The sequence below is a fragment of the Talpa europaea genome, assembly GCF_964194135.1.
Source record: "Talpa europaea genome assembly, chromosome: 9".
In the NCBI taxonomy this organism is placed as follows: domain Eukaryota; kingdom Metazoa; phylum Chordata; class Mammalia; order Eulipotyphla; family Talpidae; genus Talpa; species Talpa europaea.
Window position 1 is genome coordinate 16,101,786 of NC_140076.1, and position 23,123 is coordinate 16,124,908.

Consider the following 23,123-nt stretch of genomic DNA (forward strand, 5'->3'; position numbering starts at 1 on the left):
TATGGGCAACAGAAGAGAGCATGACCAACAACTCAAGAGATCCAATTACGTAAAAAATACTTTAATGCAATGAAAAAATAACAAATGTAAAATTAAAAGGATATAACAAATGAAAACAATACCTGTAATAATTAATGATGAACCTTGATGTCTACAATTTAAACCCAATCAATTCAACATTTACAGATCACCTGTTATGTGGCAAACAATAACTGACACATCAATCAAAGGATATAAAACATTTAAGTAACCATCAAGATCAAATCAGTACCTGAGAAAAAACGTTCACATCTAATTAACGTTTAATATTTTAAAAATAACACTTCATACATATCTATTAAACTACCAAAAATAACACTAAGAAATAAAACTTAAAGTTAATCTGGGCTATAAAACAAGAAACATTCAGGCCATATGTAAAATAAAATGTATCTTCAGGCTGTTCTCTGGGTAGAGTATAACACAGGTCATAAAGCTGCGCATGATCTGAATAGTTTTTCTTTCCCCAAAAATTAAACAGAGGGGTAAAAATTTAACAACTCTATTTAAAAACAGAACAACTTGTTCACAGAAATACATTAGAAATAACCAACATGTAGAGCGTGTCTGCTGTGCTGTAGTTCTATAATTGGATATTCAATATTAAAATGAAAACTGTGACCTATTTCGATACAAGCTCCTTTAAAAGGTGGGAAAAGTGTGCGATTTTATATTAATTATAGCATAGTAATAAGTTTAAATATAATTTAATAAGCCTCAAAAGCAGACACAAAGGGATACAATAATGGATGTTAAAGTACATATTCTAAAACTATTTCTACAAAAATGTTCTCAGGACATAAAGATAAAACTGGACATAAATTCTACATTCTTGGCCCTCTTTCCCCCCCAGGAAAAAATTTCAATTTAATTTGCAATGGTCTTCCTTCCCCACAAATCTAAAAGCAATTCATGACAACATGACAGGCAGAAAAATTCATTTGACTTTCTTGCTCTCTTCATAAAAAAATCTTTAGCTTGTGCACACAAACCCAGGATTGGTTCCTTTAATGGGTCTGAGCAAAATAATTTTATGCTAAAAAATCTGAGAGAAAACATTTCACATTTAGTTTTATACTTTTGGACAGAAATTATTAACCCTTCAGGGACAAGAAAATATATAACATAAAATGCTACAACGAACATAGAATATTAGATTTTAGAGGTAACCTCATTTTAGGACCGAGTAAACTACAACTAAAGAAGTGACTACTGCCTCATGAAGTCTAAGTAGCAAAGGCAGCAGTGGAACCCAAGACTGTGAACTCTTATCTGAAGCTTTTTTCCTCCATCATGTAGAATCAGTATTTGGTCTTCCCTTTTAAATTACTTTCCTCAGACAACCACAGATTATTTATTCCTTTTCCTTCATGAAATGTCTATTCTGTCGTATTACTTGAACTCGTGGTATAATACCATGCTTTTAAAGTTCTAAAATGATTTAAACTTATAAACTCAAAACTTCTTTTTCAATGTGTGAACTGGCAATTTAAGGACCTGCTAAAAATCTTAAAATGAGAAACTTTTTAAATGCTACTTTTAAACAACTGTATAGTCCATTTGATTTTTCTTTAATTTACAATGTGCAGATTTTGATCTACTGTAAACGAAACAGGTGATTTTAATTACAAGGTCTGTGAAATAAACGTTTACTATTTTCTAGTCAGTGATAAACACTATGACTTTAGAAAAAAACTATCTCCAACCTACTAAAAAAATCACAAAGTTGTTAGTGAAAGAGTTACCTGCTTCATTAGTACTTAACAAGTTTTAGACTTCTTCAAAACTACTCCTCTGACCACCACTGTGGTCTGTATATCTAACAGTTAACAGTTCTATTAGAAGAAAGAACATTAATTTTCCCTTGGTACTAAAATACCTGGGAAATCTTGATCCCAAATTCCACAATGAGACTACCTTTCTTCTTTTAGTGTCTGAAACAGGCATTCTGTAAGTATTTTTTCAATCAAGCACAATTTTTAGGCTTTTGATTACTGTTATTACTTAAAACCAGTTCATTAAGACTCTTCAACATATTTAGAGGCACAAAAACTTCAAGTCTCACTGCTCCCTTTTCTTGTCAGAAATGCCTATAAGTCACAACTTTTTTCTTCACAAGGATTTCTTACTGATTTGAGAAACAACATTTTGAAAACTATGTTAACTGAAAAGTTCCCCTCAAATATAAGCAAATGAAATACTTCAAATCAAATTTTAATACACATCTACAATGAAGGATCACGGGTACTACTGACTTAAAAGTTAGGTTTCTCTCCCTTAATAGACTAAAGTTTTAAATTTAAAAAAAAAAATAGAGGAGTGAGGAAGTGGGTAGGGAAGGAGAGAATCAGAGATGAATCTCCTTCCCCAAATATACATATATACACAGCCATCATAAAACAGATTTCTGGCCAAAGATAGGTCCATACCCTCATTCACAGAACAAGTGAATGTTAGTTACCTGATTTGGATAAAAAAGTCTTTGCAGATGCAATTAAATTAAGGATTCTGAGATGAAAAGATTATTATGAATTATCTGGGTAGGCTATAAATACTACCTCAGGGGGCTGTACAAGAGCAATGCAAAGGGAAATTTAGTACACACATTGAGACAGGGATACGAAAATGGAGGCAGAGATTGGAGTGATTACGGGCAAAGAATGCCAGCAGCTAACAGAAGCTGACAGAGGAAAGGAACGATTCTCCTCCCAGAACCTTTGGAAGGAGTAAAGCCCTGCCAACAGGTTTCAGACTTTTGGCCTCCGGAACTACTAAAGACTAATTTTCGGTTTTTTTAAGCCTCCAAATTTGTGGTAATTTATTGTGGTAGTCACAGGAAACTAATACAAATAGCAAAGAAGTTTATTTTGCTTTTCATTCGTTTTTGCCATTATACCTCTCTACCTGAGTTTGTCAGCCATCTGGCCACTGAACGAAATACACAGGCTGAAAACAAAGGTGGGAAATGAAGAAAAGTATGTAAATAAGTTAACAATTTATGATTAAAACTACAGCTGCAGAAGTGCTCCCAAACATCACGAAGAGGGGGAACATATAACACTCAGAAGGTTTCTATATCATTGGACAGTTTGTCTAGCAGAACTGCCACATAGCGACAAAGTTAGCATTCTCCTGCTTTTACTCTGGGTGGAACCCTATACTTCTGCATAGAGGCAGAAATTCTGAGGTAACCGGGTAACACTGGGGGTCCCAGGTATTTCAAAGTCTTACTGATTCTTCTAATGCCTTGAGAACAAACTCAAGCACAAGCATCTTAAGACAGCACTTAAAATCAGCACATAATCACTATATCTGCTGTTTGGTGTGTTTTGCTTGGGGAAAAAAAATTATTGCTGGAGTTAAACCTGAAAAATATACAAGTCCCTTCCAGCTGATCTTAAATAACAATCTTAAACAGACTATCCTCAAGACTGAAGCTCATTTTTCCATTTTAAGTTCCTAATTTTTATTTTTCTCAAGAAGTAATGTATCTGTAGAGGGGCACATACTTCTCCATGAAAGCATTTACTAAATATTTAATTTTAAATTTTGTAAAAATATGCTAAGTACTGTATTAAGAACATTAATAAACAGATCCTGGGAAGGTACTAGAAACTTAGTAATTTTTGACTTTACTGATTCAGCAAATTACTTTGGGGGGAGGCATGTATTTCTTTGGGGCTTTCTTATTTGCATGTTCTGAATAGACTTCTAGAATTCTTTCTCAACACAAAGTATTCAGAGTTATCTCAAACTGAAAGAAAAACACTAAGGTAGAATACAGGGTAGAAATATACTCCAGGAATTAAGCACATATTTTGAAAGAAATCTTAATTACTTAGTGTTTTGACTGTTGTCAAAAATTCATGTAATGAAAATAAACATTAAAATGCATAGCTCAAATAGAATAAATATATAAAGGCTTAGCTAATTTAACGAATAAAAGCTATTAATCCCCACTTCACACAATAAAGTAAATGAGAAGAAAAAAATCTTAGAAATTTACTCTTCTCTCAAACTTATAACCGAAACTTTTCCCTCAGAGGTTCTTTGTATTATTTTCTGATTGGTATAAAGTAAGGGGATCAAATCTAAAGAAGCCAGCAATCCCAAACTTTGGAATCTCCTCTTACTGCAATTCAGAAAGGACAACACACAAACTTAATGTATCAAAAGAAAAGTACATGGCATGTATGTGATTCTGGGAAAGTTATGAACAGAAAAAAGATATTCTTGTAATAAACAGAACTAAGACTAGTAGGGGTACATATAAATTCATTAGTGACATGTTACAGTCAGAAATAAAAATTAAAATTATACTAAAAGCAATATGGGTATCCCGGATTGCATCCTGAAATATAAAAAGAACATTATGGAAAAAATAGTGAAGTCTGAATAAAGTCCGGTGTTTAAGTTAATATTGATATATCAATGTTTGTATTTTAGTTTTGTAAGTGCACCACAGTTATGTAGACATTAGCAAGAGGGGAAAGTAGGTGAGGGGCATACAGGAAGTCATTATACTATCTTTGAAACACCTCTGGAACTATATCCAGGAATTATTATATTATCCCCAAATTAAAATTATTCCAAAATAAAAATCTTACATTAAACAGACATCAGGACACACTTACTAGAATGGCTAAAATTAACAAAAGAAAACTGGCCACACTAAGTACTGATAAGGAATAAGGAGCAACCGGGACTCTCACACACTGCTGATATGAATGCAAAAAAGGTAGAATACAGTTACTGTGGGAAAGTTTGACAGTCTGCTATAATAAAGCTAAACAAACACTTACCATACAATCTAAAAATCCCACTCAGGTGTCTAGCTAAGTGTGATATGCCCAAGAACTTATGTTCACACAGAAACCTGTACATTAATGTGCGTCTTCACATACACACAACAATTAGAAACAATTCAAATGTCCTTCAAATTGGTAAAAGGCAAAAAAAAAAATTGTTGACCACCTATTTATGCAATTCATGGAACCACCTGAGTAAACCTCAAATGCATTATGCTACATGTAAAAATACAGGCTCAAAAGTCCACGTGTCCATTTAAAATACCATTTATATGACATTCTTTATTTGATACAGCTATAAGAACAGAAAGCAGCTGCCAGGTGCTAGGGATGGTGGAAGGGTCTGGCTAGAAAGGATCACAAGAAACTGTGCTGGGATGATGGAACTATTTTATTCCATATCTTGGTTGTGCTGACAGTTGCATGACTATGTATTTGTAAAAGTCACATAAGCCTACATTTAAAGGAATGAATTTACTGTAAATTATACCTCAAAATTTATAATAGGATCTGTTTAGTTTTTAGAAAACTCATCACATAAGTTGAATATATTCTACAACTGTAATATAAACAAAATTATAAATACAGTTGGATCAACAGTTTATGAGTACAGAGATCTGAATGCTGGTTAATAAAATTATAACCATAGTTGGATCAACACAGTTTATGAGTGTGGAGATTTGAAATGTTAGCTGTTATTACTTGATATTGTAATGGAAGAGTTTTCCATTAGAGGACTTAAATACAGTCAAATTGTATAAATTCTTACTTTTTTATTTTAAATGGAACTACCTTCAAATACTCTTTCCCTACCTAAACTGAAATGATGGAAGAATTCTATTCTTCTGCTAAGCTACTAAAGGTAAATCCATACAATATACAATCATTCATAAACAATTACACCTAAAATAGAAGCTGGTATTCACTGAAAGAAAGAGAGAGAGGAAGAGGAGAAAGGAAGAAGATGAAAAGTGTGAAAGAAAAGGTGGAGCCGGGAGAGGGAGGACTAACTTAAGAGATAGGCAAGGAACAAAGTAAAAAGATATCTACCAAAAAAATGTTTATCAAGCCAGAAGAACTGCTTTAGACCAAAATACTTTACAAGCCCAGCGTTTCTATGAAAAAAACAGGTAGCATCTGACAAAAGCAAAAAGGGAAAAAAATCCCAAAGAGAATCCTATAGTTTAAGACTTGAGAAAAGTCACATAAAAGTCCACATCTAGTGGAGAATCATTATAAATGTTAACATGAAATAGCTTTCTTTAAAAGATGTTTAAAGGTATACTGGTGTAAATCCAAAGAGCACAAAAGCTTGTTAAGTAAGCCTGCTTTATGAGACAGATGTTGCTAAGGAGTTTGGATCAAGTTTTCATAAGGTCAGTTATTCTTTGCATTAAAGAAGTCTGCTACTTAATGGGACAAATTAGTACAAAGGAAAGAAATGGGCTTTAGAGTCAAATGGTTCAACTCTATTAAGCTACCAGCTTATAAGAACTTGGATAAGTAGTTTTAGTTTCTCCTGTAAATATAAATTCATTTTAAAATTCATTCGATGAATACATACATGCATGCAAACGTGTTTTTCTAAATAGTTTTGCTTCTCTGATGAAACCTGACAAGCAACCTAAAGAATATAAGAGCCTGATTCCCTGTGCTTTGACCACCACCAAGTACCATCAATCTTTAAAAATTTTTACATAATTAGGGCCTCCCTGGTGGCACAAGAGGTTAAGCACCACACTATGAAGCAATCCACAGCCTCTGCGGTTTGATCCCCGGCTGGCCAGGGAGAAACCCACATGGCAAGGTAGACCTCTCCTGTCTTGCCCGCTGCTCCCCTCAGCAGTGTGTTTCAGTCAGTCTGCTTGTTCTGTTCCCCACTCTGTCTCTGGTGGATCCTTTCACCCCCTGCATCTCTGGCCTGTGCCTCACCTCTTGTATGCATAAATAAATAAATCTTTAAAAAAAATAAAAAATTTTGCATAATTGAATAAGCAAAACATGATCTCAAATTATATTAAATTTATGTGGCTAATTACAAATGAAAAGTTTTTTCAGATGTTTGACATTTTTCTGGTAAATTGCTTAATTATATCTTTTTCCCAATTTTTTTTAATTTTTAAATATTTTTTTTAATTTTATAGAGGCATGTTTATTTATTTATTCATTGTTTGTTTGTTTTGTTTACATATGCACTGGGTACAGCCAGAAGCACAGGAGGGTGAGAGAATTCACCAGAGCCAGAGCGGGGAGCAGAGCAGGCAGAAGGACCGAAGTACACTGCTAAGGGGAGCAGCGGGCGGCAGGAGAGGTCTGCGCGCCATGTGGGTCCCTCCTCTGGTGGCCGGGGAGCAGCCGGGGATCGAACCAGCGCTGCAGAGGCTGCGGGCAGCTTCGCAACCCAGCGCTCAACGGCTGCGCCACTGGGGAGGCCCACTTTTTCCCAACTTCTATGATGTTGATGGTCACTTTCCTAATTGGTATGGGCTCACTGTAAATTATGGAAATGAACCTTTTCACATATTACATTTTTCCTTCACCTTGCCATTTATCCTTATTTTTAATTTTTTTATTGAAGTAAATTTGTAATATAAAAATATAACATTAGTTTCAGGTATACAACATAATTGTCACTAGACTTTATGGCATATATCATATAACAGAAATATAATTTTTAGGAAATAAATCGGTCAGTATTTTTTCCTTTGTGGATTCTTAGTTTTGTGGCCTATTTAGGTTTCCCCAATTCTAACTTACATTTTCATTCATTCATTCTTCTACAACTCATATGGCTTTATTATTTACATATATGCTTAAAGAGGGGGGGAAAAAGCATAGTGATTAGGACAACAATCCTGCTTTCTGCCACCTAATTGCTGTGTGACTCTATCTACTACCCTTCCTTATCCATAAAATGTAGGCAGTAACAGTTTCCATTGTTGGGAGAATTAAATGTGTTAATAAATGTGAAGAGCTTGGGCCTCCCTGGTGGTGGCGCAGCAGTTGAGTGCTGGGCTGAGAAGCTGCATGCAGCCTCTGCAGCGCTGGTTCAATCCCTGGCCGCTGGTGAGGGTCCCACATGGTGCGCACATCTCTCCTGCTGTACCCGCTGCTCCCCTCAGCAGTGTACTTTGTCAGTCTGCCTGTTCTTCTCCCTGCTCTGGATCTGGTGAATTCTCTCACCCTCCCGTGCTTCTGACTGTACCCAGTGCTTGTATAAATAAATAAATCTTTTTTAAAAAAATAAATAAATGTGAAGAACTTATGGCAGTAACTCTGATGCAAAGAATATATTATTTGTTTGACCCACCAAATGCACACTTAGCATATTTTCCTAATACCATTTACCAAATCCTGCCTTTTTCTCCAGTTTTTGAAATGCCAGTTTTATAATAAACTAAAATTGTCGTATATGTGTAATTTCTAGGTTCTGCTCAGTTTGACTTATTTATTATAGAAGCTTTTCTGGGTAATTTCATGTGTTTTAGTATTTGTAAAGAATGCTCTCTCTTTTTCTCATCAGACTTTATGCTTTCCAAATGAACTTAAGAGTAATGTCAAGTTATTAAAAAACTAAAATGATATTTTAGACTCCAACACAGAAATTGATTTAGGAAAAATAATAAGTTTATAATATTGAATTTTCCTATCAAAGAGCACAGTGTGTATTTCCAGTTAATCTTTTTTAATGTCTCTCAGTAGATCCTCTTCATTTATTTATATTGGTATTTTAAAAATATTTTCCATTAAATTTTCTAAAAAAGTTACTTTTTAAATATTTGTTTTTCTTACTGAGATATTGCTGACATAAAACATATTAGTTTCATGTGTACAACATGATGATTTGGTATTTTTACATACTGCAAAATGATCACCATAATAAATCCCTTGAGTTATTTTATAACTGGAAGCTTGCTGAAGCTCACTGAAGTAACTTTCAATATATAGGAAAGCTACTGATATCAATTTTGTAAATTTCCATGTTACCAAAGTCTATTAATAACTAAAAGAGTTAAGATGATTGACTTGAGTTTTATGTATACATTATCTCCTGTTGCATAAAAAAATAGCTTATTTCTTCTTTCTTCAATATTAGCCTCTTTATTTCTTCTTGCCTAATGATATTAGCTTACACCCCCACTATATTAATAACTTACTTGACATTGCTAACAATACTTTTTCTTGTTCCTCACATTAATGATAATACTTCTAGCAAACCACTACTAAGCATGATACATTTTGGTTTAAAATGTATTTTCATTAATCATGCTAAATAAGAATTAATCAATTTAGTTATACAGAGAATGTTTATCAGAAATAGATACTAATTTCATCAATTTTTTTTCATCCAAAAAGACCATATGGATTTTCACTCACCTATTTTTTTTTTAATTTTTTTTTTATAGAGGCATGTTTATTTATTTGTTTGCTTGTTTGTTTGTTTGTTTATACATGCACTGGGTACAGTCAGAAGCGCGGGAGGGTGAGAGAATTCACCAGAGCCAGAGCGGGGAGCAGAGCAGGCAGAAGGACCGAAGTACACTGCTGAGGGGAGCAGCGGGCGGCAGGAGAGGTCTGCGCGCCACGTGGGACCCTCCTCCAGTGGCCGGGGAGCAGCCGGGGATTGAACCAGCGCTGCAGACGCTGCGGGCAGCTTCGCAACCCAGCGCTCAACGGCTGCGCCACCGGGGAGGCCCTTCACTCACCTATTAATATATTAGTACATTTTCTTATATTGAGGCAAATATGCTTTTATTTCAGAGATGAAACCCTTGAGTTAACAGCATACTGTTTTAATGTACTGATGAATCCTATATTCTAACAGTGAATTTAGGAGGATTGTATTTGTAAAATTCCTCTATAATTTCCTATTGTTCAATGTCCATTAAGTTTTAGAATCAATATTTCACTGGCTTCATTAAAAGAACTATAAACTTTCCTTCTATATCCAGAGCATAGCTCTGGAGCAGACAGAATTAGCTATTCTTTGACTTTTTGAGATAATATACCTGTGAAAACATTTGGATCTAACAGATTTTTGTGGAGTAGTCTTATGATAATTTTATTAATTCACCTCATTGTTATTACTCTATTAAATTTTTCTTTTGGAGTAAAATTTGGTAACATTTCTAAAATGGCATCCATTTCCCCAGATTGTCAAATTTATTTGTGTAGGGCTTTACACATATGCAGGTGTACAGTTGGTTCTTTCTATTCTTGAGAATGCTGAATTCTTCCACATAACCTGTCAAACTTCATCCAAATCAATTTACTCTCCATAAACCTCCTGGAAATCAGGAATCAGATCATCTGATTCATAAAAATTGATGAGGCACACAAATTTATATCCTCTCCTTCCAGAGATCCACCCCACTAAAAGTAAAGGAATAAAATAGATAAATACACAACCAAAAAACCCCCACAAAATTAATGCCTTTAAGGAACAAAGACTCAACAAATTTTTAGAAGACACAAATCAGACTGATACCCAAGTTATTCATTTATTCATTATCTCAAGAATTATTTTATGTCCTAGACACTGGAAATAAAGCATTGTGGAAAAGAAAAAGAGTAGCTGCTGAGTTTAAATTCTATTTGAAAGGAAGATACAGTTAAGTAAATTAATATTTAAAGTGTTAAGAAAAATGAAATAGGATCTGGAATTAAGAAAAAAATAATAATTCTGCAGAGTCTGGATTCTTTGTCATAATGGCCAATGACACTGTGGTTACTTTAATGGTTAATGATTTGACAGAGATTTCCTTAGTTGCCAGGAACCAATAACTTTCCCAGTCGATACAGAAGGACCAGGTATGCACATTAGGGCACACCTTTAACAAACTCGGCCAGGCAGTTTACAGTTCTCCCTTAGCCTTCACTAGGTGCTTGCATAGAGCCTCAAGGTGAACCAGAAGTGAGAACTTAAGAGTCTTCTCAGGTCTTTCCTAAACATGAACACAGCCTTACAAGTGTACTTTGTCTTCCAGATTCCCAGAAATGTAGCAGAGTTTTACAGATCCCCTTATAGACATCTTATTCTCCAGTTTTTCCTTCAAAGCTTTTAGATTAACCTGTTATTTCCACCAACTGTTATTCTCTGATACAGGCAGCTGAGATGTTCAATAATTACTTTCGATAAATCCTGCAGGGTAGGGGAGATCACCCTGTACAGGTTGAGCTCCAAGTCAGATCACATAGACAGTTTAGAAATGAAGTTTTTCAAGGAAGCACCAGGGAGGACAAATAATGACAGTTTTCTGGGAATGGGGTTCCAATATTGTTCTGCCCCTCCCAGGCTGTGGTTTTAACCAGGATTGGAGGTTACTGTTTTTCAAGGCAACTGTGGAGTTGGAGAAAACGGAACTGAATAGGGCAAGTGCTACAAAGTTCACTGCTTTTGCAGAGATTCAGTAATTTGCTAATTTCTAAAATTCTGAAGAAGCTGATTTTGATTATTTTTGCCACTGTTCCCACTGCTTTAATGGAATTTTCTGAGGTTCTTTTCTGCCATTACTGTTGACATGCTCTGCACTGAATCTTGAAAAACTTCAGCTCCAACTTTATGCTAATTAATTTGCTATTCAGTTTATTTGATATTTAAAATCTCAATATTTCAATATTTCTTATTTCCTTTTGTAGTTCCTATGAAATCACTAATAACACTTTAAACTCTCCTTCAGTTATACCATTCAATATTTCCTTTAGTGTTGTTTGCATTTGGAACGCCTTTGATAATATTAGTGTTCCTCGAATGACTGATAAATCTAGGTTATTAGTTCAGATTTTTAGTTGGGAGTTTCAACTAAACATTTTTTTCCTCAGAGTAGATGAGAATCTCTGTTTATCTGTTGTTATACGTAGGTTCTAGGTTATACTTATATAATAGATCCACCGCTAGTGATAATGGAATAAGAGTAAAATATGCAGAGTTAGGTAGTATCTGCCAATAACCTGCTTTCTACATATGAATCCCTGTCTCTTTTGAACATCATGTAAGTTATTAGGGATATACTGGTCTCTAGTTCCAGGACTCTCACTTTACAGAGAACAACTATAATGGCTTTAACCAAGGGAGAGACACTGCAGTTAATCACTTTGCTTTCTGCATCCTCTGCTTTTGTTTTAGCAATCTGTAATTAGCTTCAGGTTGTGCTTGCTTCTTTGTCTAACCTGAAAATTTATCCATTCATTTATAAAATATTTACGGAGTGTCTGCTACATACCACTTTTAATACTGAGAATTCAGTGATAAACCCAAAGTCCCCAGGCTCAAGGAACTTATATTTTAATCAGAAAATAAATGCATAAGAAAGCATAATGTTATAAAGACATAAGCACTATGAAAAATAAAGCAAACAGGGAAACAATCTAAATAGCCATCAACCAATGAATAAGGAAAGTAGAATGTGCATACAAGGAATACAACTCAACCATAAAAAAGAATGAAATCTTTCTATTTGCAAAACCTTAAGGGTATTATGCTATGGAGAAAGAAAAATACCATACACTTTCACTCACATGTGAAATATAAACAAAGCAAACAAATTCTTAGATAAAGAAAATAGATTGGAGGTTACCTGAGGGGAAGAGGGCCAGGGAGTGGGTAAATTAGGTAAAGGGGTCAATTGTATGGGGGGTAAATGGGAAATAGACTTTAAGTGACGATCACCATAATATATAGGGATGTAAAATTATAGTGCTGTATACCTGAAACTTACATAATGTAATAAACCAATGTTAATGCAATAAAATTTTATTTAAAACAACAAAACAAAACAAGGTCAACAGAGCGTGACTACAAGGGAGATATTTCAAACAGGTAATGGTTTCTCTGAGAAAGTAACATTTCAGTAGAGGTCTGAATAATGAAATGGGTACTTCAAGCAAGAGATGACATGACTGGATTTATATACATTAAATGCCATATGGAGAAAAGACTATAAAGAAATAGATACCCTCTCCCAGGCATGTTCAAAGTGCCTGAAAAGCATTTCTCTGGACTTCATTCAGGGGACAAACCAGATGCTCAAAACAGGGCACAAGAACAGGAAACTGAACCCAACATCCTCCTGTTGTTCATATTTGTCCACTTGGAGGCTGGTACATTTCTGAAACTTCTACATGTACTTTCAGCTGTGGTTTCTTCTAGTTACTCTATTGATCCAATCTCACCTTTTCTCATCTTTCAAAAATCCACTGAAGTTTCTTCAGCTAATGGAAATCTTTTTTGATTTACCCCCTTTTAAAAAACACCTAACACATCTATTGACGTATCCTCTTAGACTCCTTTGTACTCAAGAGTACCACTGAAATAGACACAAATACCCAACAAGACTATACTGAGCCGACCTCCCTTAAGGCTCCCTTTAGAGTGACCCTAAGAGAGCCTTTTAGCTCTCACAATTCCAGCACCAGTACAAATCATATTTGTGTGGTCAAAAAAACTGCAATCACCTACACCTTATCTGCGGAACTTTACCCACAAATGGCACCACCATGCTGGTCAACTCCTTCCATAAATAAACAGCCCAGCCAAGTGACTGTGGTAAAGTTGGTGAATTCTTCTGGCTACTTTATTTGGGAGGCCTGACTACATATCACGGCACCGTCAGCTGTAGGAATATTTATAGCAACTTTACACTTAGCAGAATACTACTAGAACTTACTGAGAATTTCTTAAAATACATTTCGTCTATACCAAATTCTTTTTTTTAATACCAAAATTTTTTTTTTTTTTTAGTTTTTTTTTTTTTAAAGATTTATTTATTTATTTGTTTGTTTGTACATACAAGCACTGGGTACAGTCAGAAGCGCGGGAGGGTGAGAGAATTCACCAGAGCCAGAGCAGGATGCAGAGCAGGCAGAAGGAGCGAAGTACACTGCTGAGGGGAGCAGCAGGCGGCAGGAGAGGCCTGCGCGCCATGTGGGACCCTCCTCCGGTGGCCGGGGAGCAGCTGGGGATCGAACCGGCGCTGCAGAGGCTGCGGGCAGCTTCGCAACCCAGCGCTCAACCGCTGCGCCACCGGGGAGGCCCTATACCAAATTTTTAATAGGAAAAATATTTTGTCAGGAATAGATTCTCTAAGAATTGTTTTATAATCCCTAATATTAATTCTTAGAAAAATCATAATTTGAAGTTGCCTAAAAAGCAGTATTTAATAAAAATCAACGTGTCCCCACAATCTTCCAAAAGTGATACGTGTTCTACAGGAAAAGCACCAAAAACACAGCAAAAAGTACTGAGAAGATATGAGTTAGTCTGAATTAATATGTCAATGTTAGCTCAGTAATTACCCAACAGTTCCTCTATCATAGTTCTCCAAATTCTCATTCCATCTTCCTTTGGTTCAAAGTAGATTTCTTCAAATGTCTGGACATCCTGACTCTACAGAACTCACAGTCTCCAAAACTTTATCTTCATCCTCCTCTAATCTGTGAACTTACATTTCTAAGAGAATATATTTTTTTCTTCTATTGCCTGACACATGGTGTACTTCAACATGAATACTCTAAATAAAATGTGTTGCTTCCCCTTATATATATAAAAAATCTGTGCTCTACTTCACCCATTTTCAAGTAAAAAATGTATGTCATTCTATATGTCTGCATCCCACACCTACATATCAATTAGCTCTCAAATATTCAGATAAAATTTACTACACACTATACTAACTTAAAGTAAGTTTTTTGAAATGTATGTCTGTACCATCAAAAAAACTGTAATATCTAGGTTTGTTCTCTTATTAACATTCTCCAAACTTATTTACAGCTTCAGAAGACCACCACCCAAAAAACCATGACTATAATTTCATTTTAGCAAAGATAATGAAGAATATATAATGAGACACATTTTAACATTTGTTATTTTACCTTTTTCAACAGTAACTCATCTCTGTAAAGGGCAGGTCTGGCAATCCTAAGGTATTTTGTGAGCATTGACTCATTGTTAGATTAAGTTCAAATCTCCCCTGACACTGTGGAATCTTAAGACAAGTTATTTAACTTTCCTGGACCTGACTTATTTCATCTGTAAAATGGGAATAAAATAAGTGTTTTTTTCTCATGTCTGTCATAAGGTTTAAATGAGTTAATATCTGCAAAGCCCTCAGACTAGTGCTGTCACACATAAGCATGATATAACTGTTTGCTAAAGGAAAAATATTTTAGACATAAAATAAACAGACTCAGGAAAGACATCAGGTCTTGAGTGAAAGTCAATTTATTAACCAGTTACTCCTAATTTTTCAAAGGGCGAAAAATTAAAATAATTAAGGGTAAGGTCCAATAACAAGTGATTCCCATGAGAGATTAAAGAATTGGGCCTGTACCCTTTGTCACTTGGCTTTCATTCCAAATAGACTATATAAGAATTTACCCCACTAACCCTCATGGAAAGCACTTTTCAAGCCACTGGGCAATAGAACACTGGATGTCAATCATGTCCTGTTATTCAGCAAATATGCAGAACTCATGGTCACAAATATTTTCAGGAGACCCAACTGTGAGTGGTGAGTTATTAATAGCTAACATTTATGGAATGTTTTTTATGGGCCAGACACTGCTCTAAGTACTTTACATGTCAACTCATTTAATCCTCTATAAGTCTATAAAACAGGTATCACCATTTTACAGATGAGAAAACTAAAGCACAGAGAGTAACTCACCCAAGGTTATAAACTAAGTCAATCTCTGATCTGGAATTCAAACTCAAGCATCCTAGATTCAAAGTGTGAGGTCTCAGCCCAGAGTTGTGTCTCAATATGGGACATCACAGGCAGGATGATTTTTGAAAGCCGACCAAGCTAAAAACATATAGGTCATGTGATAGTCGCCAAAAGTTAGAATTCACAAGTTAAGTAATGAGAAGATACTAAGAAATAAGTGTTCTTTACCCTTTTTCATTCTCATTCTGTTCCACACCTCCCAAGTATGAGTTAATGCACGTCATGTGCTCTATTTTTTTTTTTAATAAGTAAAATGCTTTAAATAGTATCTGACACATAGTAAGTGCTCATTAAGCGTTAAGAGGTAGTAGTGGTAAAAACAGTAGTTTAAGGTATGCCTAGTGAATAATAGCCATTATACACTAGACACTGTTGACATTACTATCTCCCCCCCACCTTGTGATTTCAGGTATTGAATCAGGACAACAAATAAATGAAGTGCACTGTATGAAACCCCTATGACTTTTCAACTGAGTTACTTTCACCTGACCATATAAACATAGGAGCAAACTGCTTTACTACTCAGTTCTCTTTTCTTGGTTTACAAATACTGAGTTGGAATCAAAAGAAAGTAGAATAAAGCATCTTTGAAACCTTCTGACTAGTTGCCAAGAGAGATGTAAAGTTTGTGAAAAGCAACATAATCCATTTAAACTTAACTGCTAGAGGGACACCAGCAAAAGATTCTAATGACAGCAGCTCTGCAGATGAGGGAGCATTTTCAATGGTCCACATTGTTCCGGTTTTAAAAATGTGTGCCCAAACAATAGAAAATAGCGATATGCAACAATAATCAGGGCAACAGGACCTCCCTCTCCAATTATTCTGCACAAATATTTAGGTTGAAAGCTTAATAGAATTAGGAAAAATAAAGCAGTCACTAGAATTTTTCAAACTGCAGGTATGACACATTAACAGGTTATCATATCAGTTTAGCAGAGTGTAACTGTTTCTTCTAAATAAAATGCAATAAAACAAAATGTAATAGAAAATATTACAAGGCATGACAGCAGTAAAGACAAATAAATTTTAAATATTAACAATATATATGTATAAGTACTGAGTAACAAAGTAAAATGCATCCTTTAATTTTTCTTGGACTTGTTTTTATTTCAAAAAGACACATGACAATTTTCAGTATCAAAACAGTTGCACTACTGGTTTCTTTTTCTCCCATTCTGTTCCCAAAGACACCACAACAAAGGAGAAATATTTTAAGCCAATAAATTGCAGAATGCACACCTACCATCTCACAGAATCCTCACTAAAAGGAGGGGATTAGGTAGGGAGGGAAATTTTTAAAAATCACCCAGCCAAGAGACTTTAGAGAGTTCTCACAGTCAAGTCAGATGGGATGGCCAGGACTCTGAGAAAGCAAAGTTTCGCCAGCACTGATAACAAAGCACAATGAGATGGCACTTTTTTAGAGACAGCAGCTTCTGATCCAGAAAAGGGTGATGAAATGAGTTTGATACGGCTAAATCAATGGCAAAAATAAAATCTTTTTCTTTCAAGGAGTCAGGGAAGCAAATAAGTGGTCACCTCAACATAATGGACACATAATCCATTCTGGGAGCTGTTGGGAAGGGAGTAGAGATAAGGCAAGGATTTGTCTCAGAAGTCACCATCTTAACTTGTCTGGTCACTTCAGAAGAAAAAAAAAGAGAAAATAAAGTTTCCCAAAGATACCTTAAAGCTGAAAACCTGACCAGCATTTTCCTGGGGGGAAAGGGGAGGACGAAGTGGGGGGCCAACCCCTCCTGGAATCACTTTTGCTTGGCCAGTACTTTAGTACACAGCAATGAGGTTTCCCATAGTTGAGTCTTCCTCTGGGCTCTGCTTGGCTCTTAAAAGGCAAGCCCATACCCCTTCCCGGCGGCATACTGGAGAGGGCAGTATGCATTAAACTGAAAAGTTACCTCCCAAAAGTAAAGAAGGGAGTATACTGCTCTTTCAGATTTGTAGGCTTATTTAAATGTTTTGCAAATGATTGCCATATCATCAACAACAAACGAGATTCATTATAAAATACGAACACATGTTTTTACTGTGGATCAGTTAAAGAAGTTTGAGAACCACTTTACCAAAAGATGAAAAATTGGCCAGTCAAAAAAAGGACGAAAACATTCACTTCAAACTACTGATGAAGTAACAGAGTTTTGGAGGTTCTCTACATTATATAGTTTTTTAAGGGCAAGCCCTGAAGAAAAGAACAAAAATGGAGGAGGAAACCATCTGGGTGATAATCAATAGTATAGCAGAGTTCTGGTATTCCAAATAAACAACAACTTCACAGAATGTGAGGTACCAATACTAAATTAAGTAAATAATACTAATGGGAAATACATGGAATCGAGATAAAACAAAATTTTTAATTTGTCTAGCTATTAAATGCCACATGGCCTATTCTCTGCAAAAGCTCTTGCCCTCACTTTCAAGAACATATCAGTACTAGCTAATCACTGCTTCCTAACCTATAGCAAACACCTGATGAAAGGCAAAAGCAGATTTAAAAAGTTCAGTGAAGTAATGACACACTGATTACGTTTGGTTATAAAACATGTATGTTTTTTATACTAAAATGTTCTCTAAATTCTTAAATAGTCTATGAAAAACATCATACACACCTATTTTGGATTATGTTCTGAGACAGTAGAGACAGTGAGATTGTATTAATAGCATCAATCTAGTAGGGAAAAAATAACATCATTGTGCTAAATTAAAATTCCCTCTTATTTTGAGAAAAGGAGGAACAACAGGTGAATCTGACCTACATCTTTTTCAACTACTATGGAAACTAAAGAATAAAGTTCAATTACACCTAAGAGCTAATCATCTAATTTATTTCCATAGTAACAGTGCTAATAGCAACAAGCTACCAATTTTCCTAAATTCAGTAATCGCTACATTATTAAATTTCAGGTGAAACTATTGAAGTCTTAGAAGTTAAAATTTATTTTTAAACCCACATATAAAAAAGTTGCTTTTGAAACAGAAATTAAATGTTTAAATCAAAGCAAAGAATATGTTAAATATCAACAAGTAAATCATCATGGCAAACCTTACACTTTCAGCTTCACAACACTTTTTCCACCAAAGAGGGGGGGAAAAAATCAATACAAAAGCTACTGTACAAAATCATGAGCTTAATTAACATTTCTGAATTAATAGTCAATATGTAAAAATTAAAATGAATAGTATTCCAAACCAAGTGTCACTTCTTACCAGAAATAATTGTAATTTTTTTCTGTTGACCAGATTTCATGATTCTCAGTTATCTTTACAATACTCAGAAAAATTACTTCTCATTATATCTGACTCCAAGACCTTGCATTAAGCTTCACCTTAACTAATATAAAATTGACTCCTTCGCTAGAAGATATAACTAAATTATTTTTTACTTGGGAATAACAAAAGTACAAAAGAATGATATTAATGTGATTAATATTTTAAATCACTACTTCCATTTTTTTAATTAAAAAAGGAATTGGGGACCTCCCTGGTGGCACAAGGGGTTAAGTCTCAGCACTATGACGCTATCTGCAGCTACTGCAGCATGAGATCGAGCCCAGGCCAGGGAGCTGACCCACATGGAACAGCAGACCTCTCCTGTCTCACCTCCAGCTCCCCTTAGCAGTGTATTTAAGTCAATCAGCGTGTTGCTAAAATGCTCCCCACTCTGTCTCTGGTAAATCCTCCCCACCTCAACCTCTGGCTTACACCTCAGCTCTTGTATGTATAAATAAATAAAATAAATCTTCAAAAAAAAAAAAGAATTGGTTTGTGAATGGTTCCTTCCTCCTTGCTAAAGTAAAAATCTAAGCTTCCATCAAAAACACTGTTTTTGGCCTCCCCTGGTGGCGCAGCAGTTGAGCGCTGGGCTGCGAAGCTGCCCGCAGCCTCTGCAGTGCTGGTTCCATCCCCAGCTGCCGGCGAGGGTCCCACATGGCACGCAGACCTCTCCTGCAGCCCGCTGCTCCCCTCAGCAGTATATTTCGTCAGTCTGCCTTCTCTGTTCCCCCACTCTGTCTCTGGTGAATTCTCTCACCCTCCTGTACTTCTGACAATACCCAGTGCTTGTATAAATAAATCTTTAAAAAAAAAACACTATTTTAAATATATTACTCTAAACATGGCAGTCCTGAAGAACTAGATGTTCTTAATATTTGCACAATTTTCCAAATTTGGAAATGAAACCAGAGGTAAGTTACAATTATAAAGTTTAACTGCAAATTTTAGTCATCTGCTTAATATTTCAAAACTGTCAAATTTATATTGGGGGATCAAGATTGCAGAGCTTACCATTATTACATAAATTTATAATACTATGCAGATCAAAAAAAGGAAAACAATTCAAGAGGTAATATATTTTAGTAATATAGAATGCATTTTATTCAATACACTGCCTTTTCTCCAAATAACTCAAAAGTAACTTCTGTAAGACATTCGTTTTAAGAGAGAAGCATCTGCTTCTGTTTTGCTTTTTTAATACATCATTTTTGCCACCTAAAGAAGCATAGGCAGTAAAGGGTCGCTTTACCTTAAACCAGCATTCATACAAAGATCAGTTAAATGCCTCTCCACTGCCCCCTGGTTCCCAAACAAAAGCAGTGTTCTTTCGTGTTTCAGAGAAACTGGATGTTTAACTTAGCTGATAAATGAAGAAATGACTAAAACTAGCAGAACTTTGTACAAACTCTGAAGTGAGGATGATGAAATTCCAATCTATACCTTCTGCTAAATAGCTGTGTTATTTTGGGCAAAGACTGTAACTTCTGTACTTTGGTTGCCTCATTTGTAAAATGGAGGTAAGAGTAGTACTTCACAGGGTTTTAAGGACTAATGAATTAATATATGTTAACACTTACAATAGTTACTGTACAAAACAAATAGTACAAAACAAATGTGCTGTAAAGTTTGCTTTTAGTTTTACTCTTGCAGATTTTTACAGTTGTTTGTGAAAAAAGTCCCCCATATGAAAATTAATTGTTAACTATAAAAAAAGAACATGATTTATATTCATTAAATGGTGGTGAAGATTAATGCAAGAATCTTAAAACCCAAATGACATACCACTGAGTATGTCTGAAAAAAATTTTAGTTTAAAAAAATCAAAAACCATTGTCATTGGTAACAAGTGACATTTTCTTAGAATTACGGTTTATATTAATTCTATTTTTTTTCCTATACCTTGGTGATGCAGGTTACAGGTTACAAGTCTGATAGGTTAATTCAGATATGTACAAATAAAATCAGAATTTTAGTGTAAACATCAGCTCCATATAATGATACCTAGTTCACATGAACAGCTTATATATGTATTTTTGTAACTGTACTTAATAGGTAACCAAAAGAAATTAGCTAAAAGAAATGTATTACAAAGATTATTGTTAACTATTTTCTATGGCGGGAAAAAAAACAGATCTAGTACAAGCATTAACCAAGCCAATAAATTAAGATATATCCAACATAATCTGTAATAAGATCTTTAAGATAGTAAGTATTGCCCAGTGACTGTCTTAGGCAGATCTGTTAACTGATTTATAGTAAGTAAAGAGTACAGTAAGTACTCTTTACACATATACTTTACACATATACTTCTGATTCAAAATTCCACACTACAGAGGTAAAAGGAGGAAAGAGTAGAGATAAATTTTATTAAGCAAAGTCTAAATATCTGTTATTAGTATACTATAAATAAAAGCAAGAATATCCCAATTATTATATATACATAGATATCCCAGGACTTAGGTTAATGAGACCAAATAAAAATATCAAGATGATGATGTTGCTGTTGTTCCATTGCATGTTATGTTCTCTGCCAATAAAACATATCAATAAAGCAGTTTATAGCTTAAGCCATGTATTTTTCAAAAGAACATATACCTGTAGTTTTAAGTTAATCAGCAGACAGAAAGTCCACCTATTTTCCACATTACTATAAAAATAATTCAATCCCTTGCTCTAAACCAATTAATTATACGGGAAGAGTAAACTATTCCTAATATTCTTAAATACATGTTTCTAATTTGATCAGCTTCTAATTAAATCATACTTAAGTTTAAATATTCTGCTGTTATATGCAGAATACAAAAATCATTCTATGAGGTTTTTACCTGTAATTAAAACAAAGGGAATGAAGTTGTGAAAGCTTAGGCAAGTAAGAGAAACAAGGTATAAATGGTAAGGACACGTGTTTCTTAAATTTTCAAATTTTCATTTTCCTTAAAATATATCCTAAGCTTCAAAGATAAAAATGTAAACCAAGTATAATGACCAAAAAATAAAAAATTAAATCAAAAGAAAAAACCTGGTAGGCATAAAACAAATATGCAGAAATGTACTTTAAATTGAATCCTCAGGGTTACAAACTCACACTTTGACAAACTAATTAGACACTTCTAAAAAAATCAACAGTGATTCCTCTCCTGAACTTCAAACACACAATACTAAGTTGTCTGTAAAGGTATTTTTTTGTTTGATAATTAAACAAGAGGTGCAGCATTTCAGTAATTAGAAAATCGATCACTATACAAAGACAAGAAGTGTGAACACATCTGTTCTAATGAGAACAAAGGATGCTAATTTCATACAAGGGCTTCATAAAAATGCAGAATTTATGTCATAACAAGCCAAAGTGATTTTAGAAAAGTGACTCCTTAAGACTTTTTAACTCCTACTTCTGCAAAATTTCTTCCTAGAGTCCCTCTTCGAAGGCAAATGACTTGAATTTAAAAATCTGTCACAGATTCTGTATCCTAAAACTTTCATTCCTATGACATAAATTTATTGAAACGAACTGCTTAACACTGTACTGTGCTCTCCAGCCTATAGCTTCCATGGAACTAAGATCCACTTCTCTTAGTGCACATAAAGGACTTCTTTTATTTGTAAAAATGACCCTGAAGGGCCTCCCCGGTGGCGCAGCGGTTGAGCGCTGGGTTGTGAAGCTGCCCACGGCCTCAGTGACGCCGGTTCGATCCCCGGCTGCTCCCCGGCCACCGGAGGAGGGTCCCACATGGCGAGCAGACCTCTCCTGCCGCCCGCTGCTCCCCTCAGCAGTGTGCTTCAGTCCTTCTGCCTGCTCTGCTCCCCGCTCTGGCTCTGGTGAATTCTCTCACCCTCCCGCGCTTCTGACTGTACCCAGTGCATGTATAAACAAAACAAACAAACAAACAAATAAATAAATAAAACATGCCTCTATTAAAAAAAAAAATGACCCTGAAGAAGTCATCACTAATTCGTTAAGCCCTAATTTTCTTAATTATAAAATGAAGGGGTGGGTTTGAGCTTTATGGTCCCCTCCAGTTGTAAACTATATAGAAATGTCTATAACTTTAACAATTAAAAGTTCAGAAGTGAAAAAAGTTGGGAGAGGGTCTTGAATCAATCCAAATACAGGTCTAGCTATGGAGTTTCATGCGAAAAAAATTAAAAGTCCACAAACCTGGAGGAAAGGAAGCAGGTAGCTGGAGATCAGCCCAAACTTGGTGAGGTCAGTTTTTAAGAATGGGAAATGATGAGGTCAGTTTGAATAGAAGTTAGTTTCCAA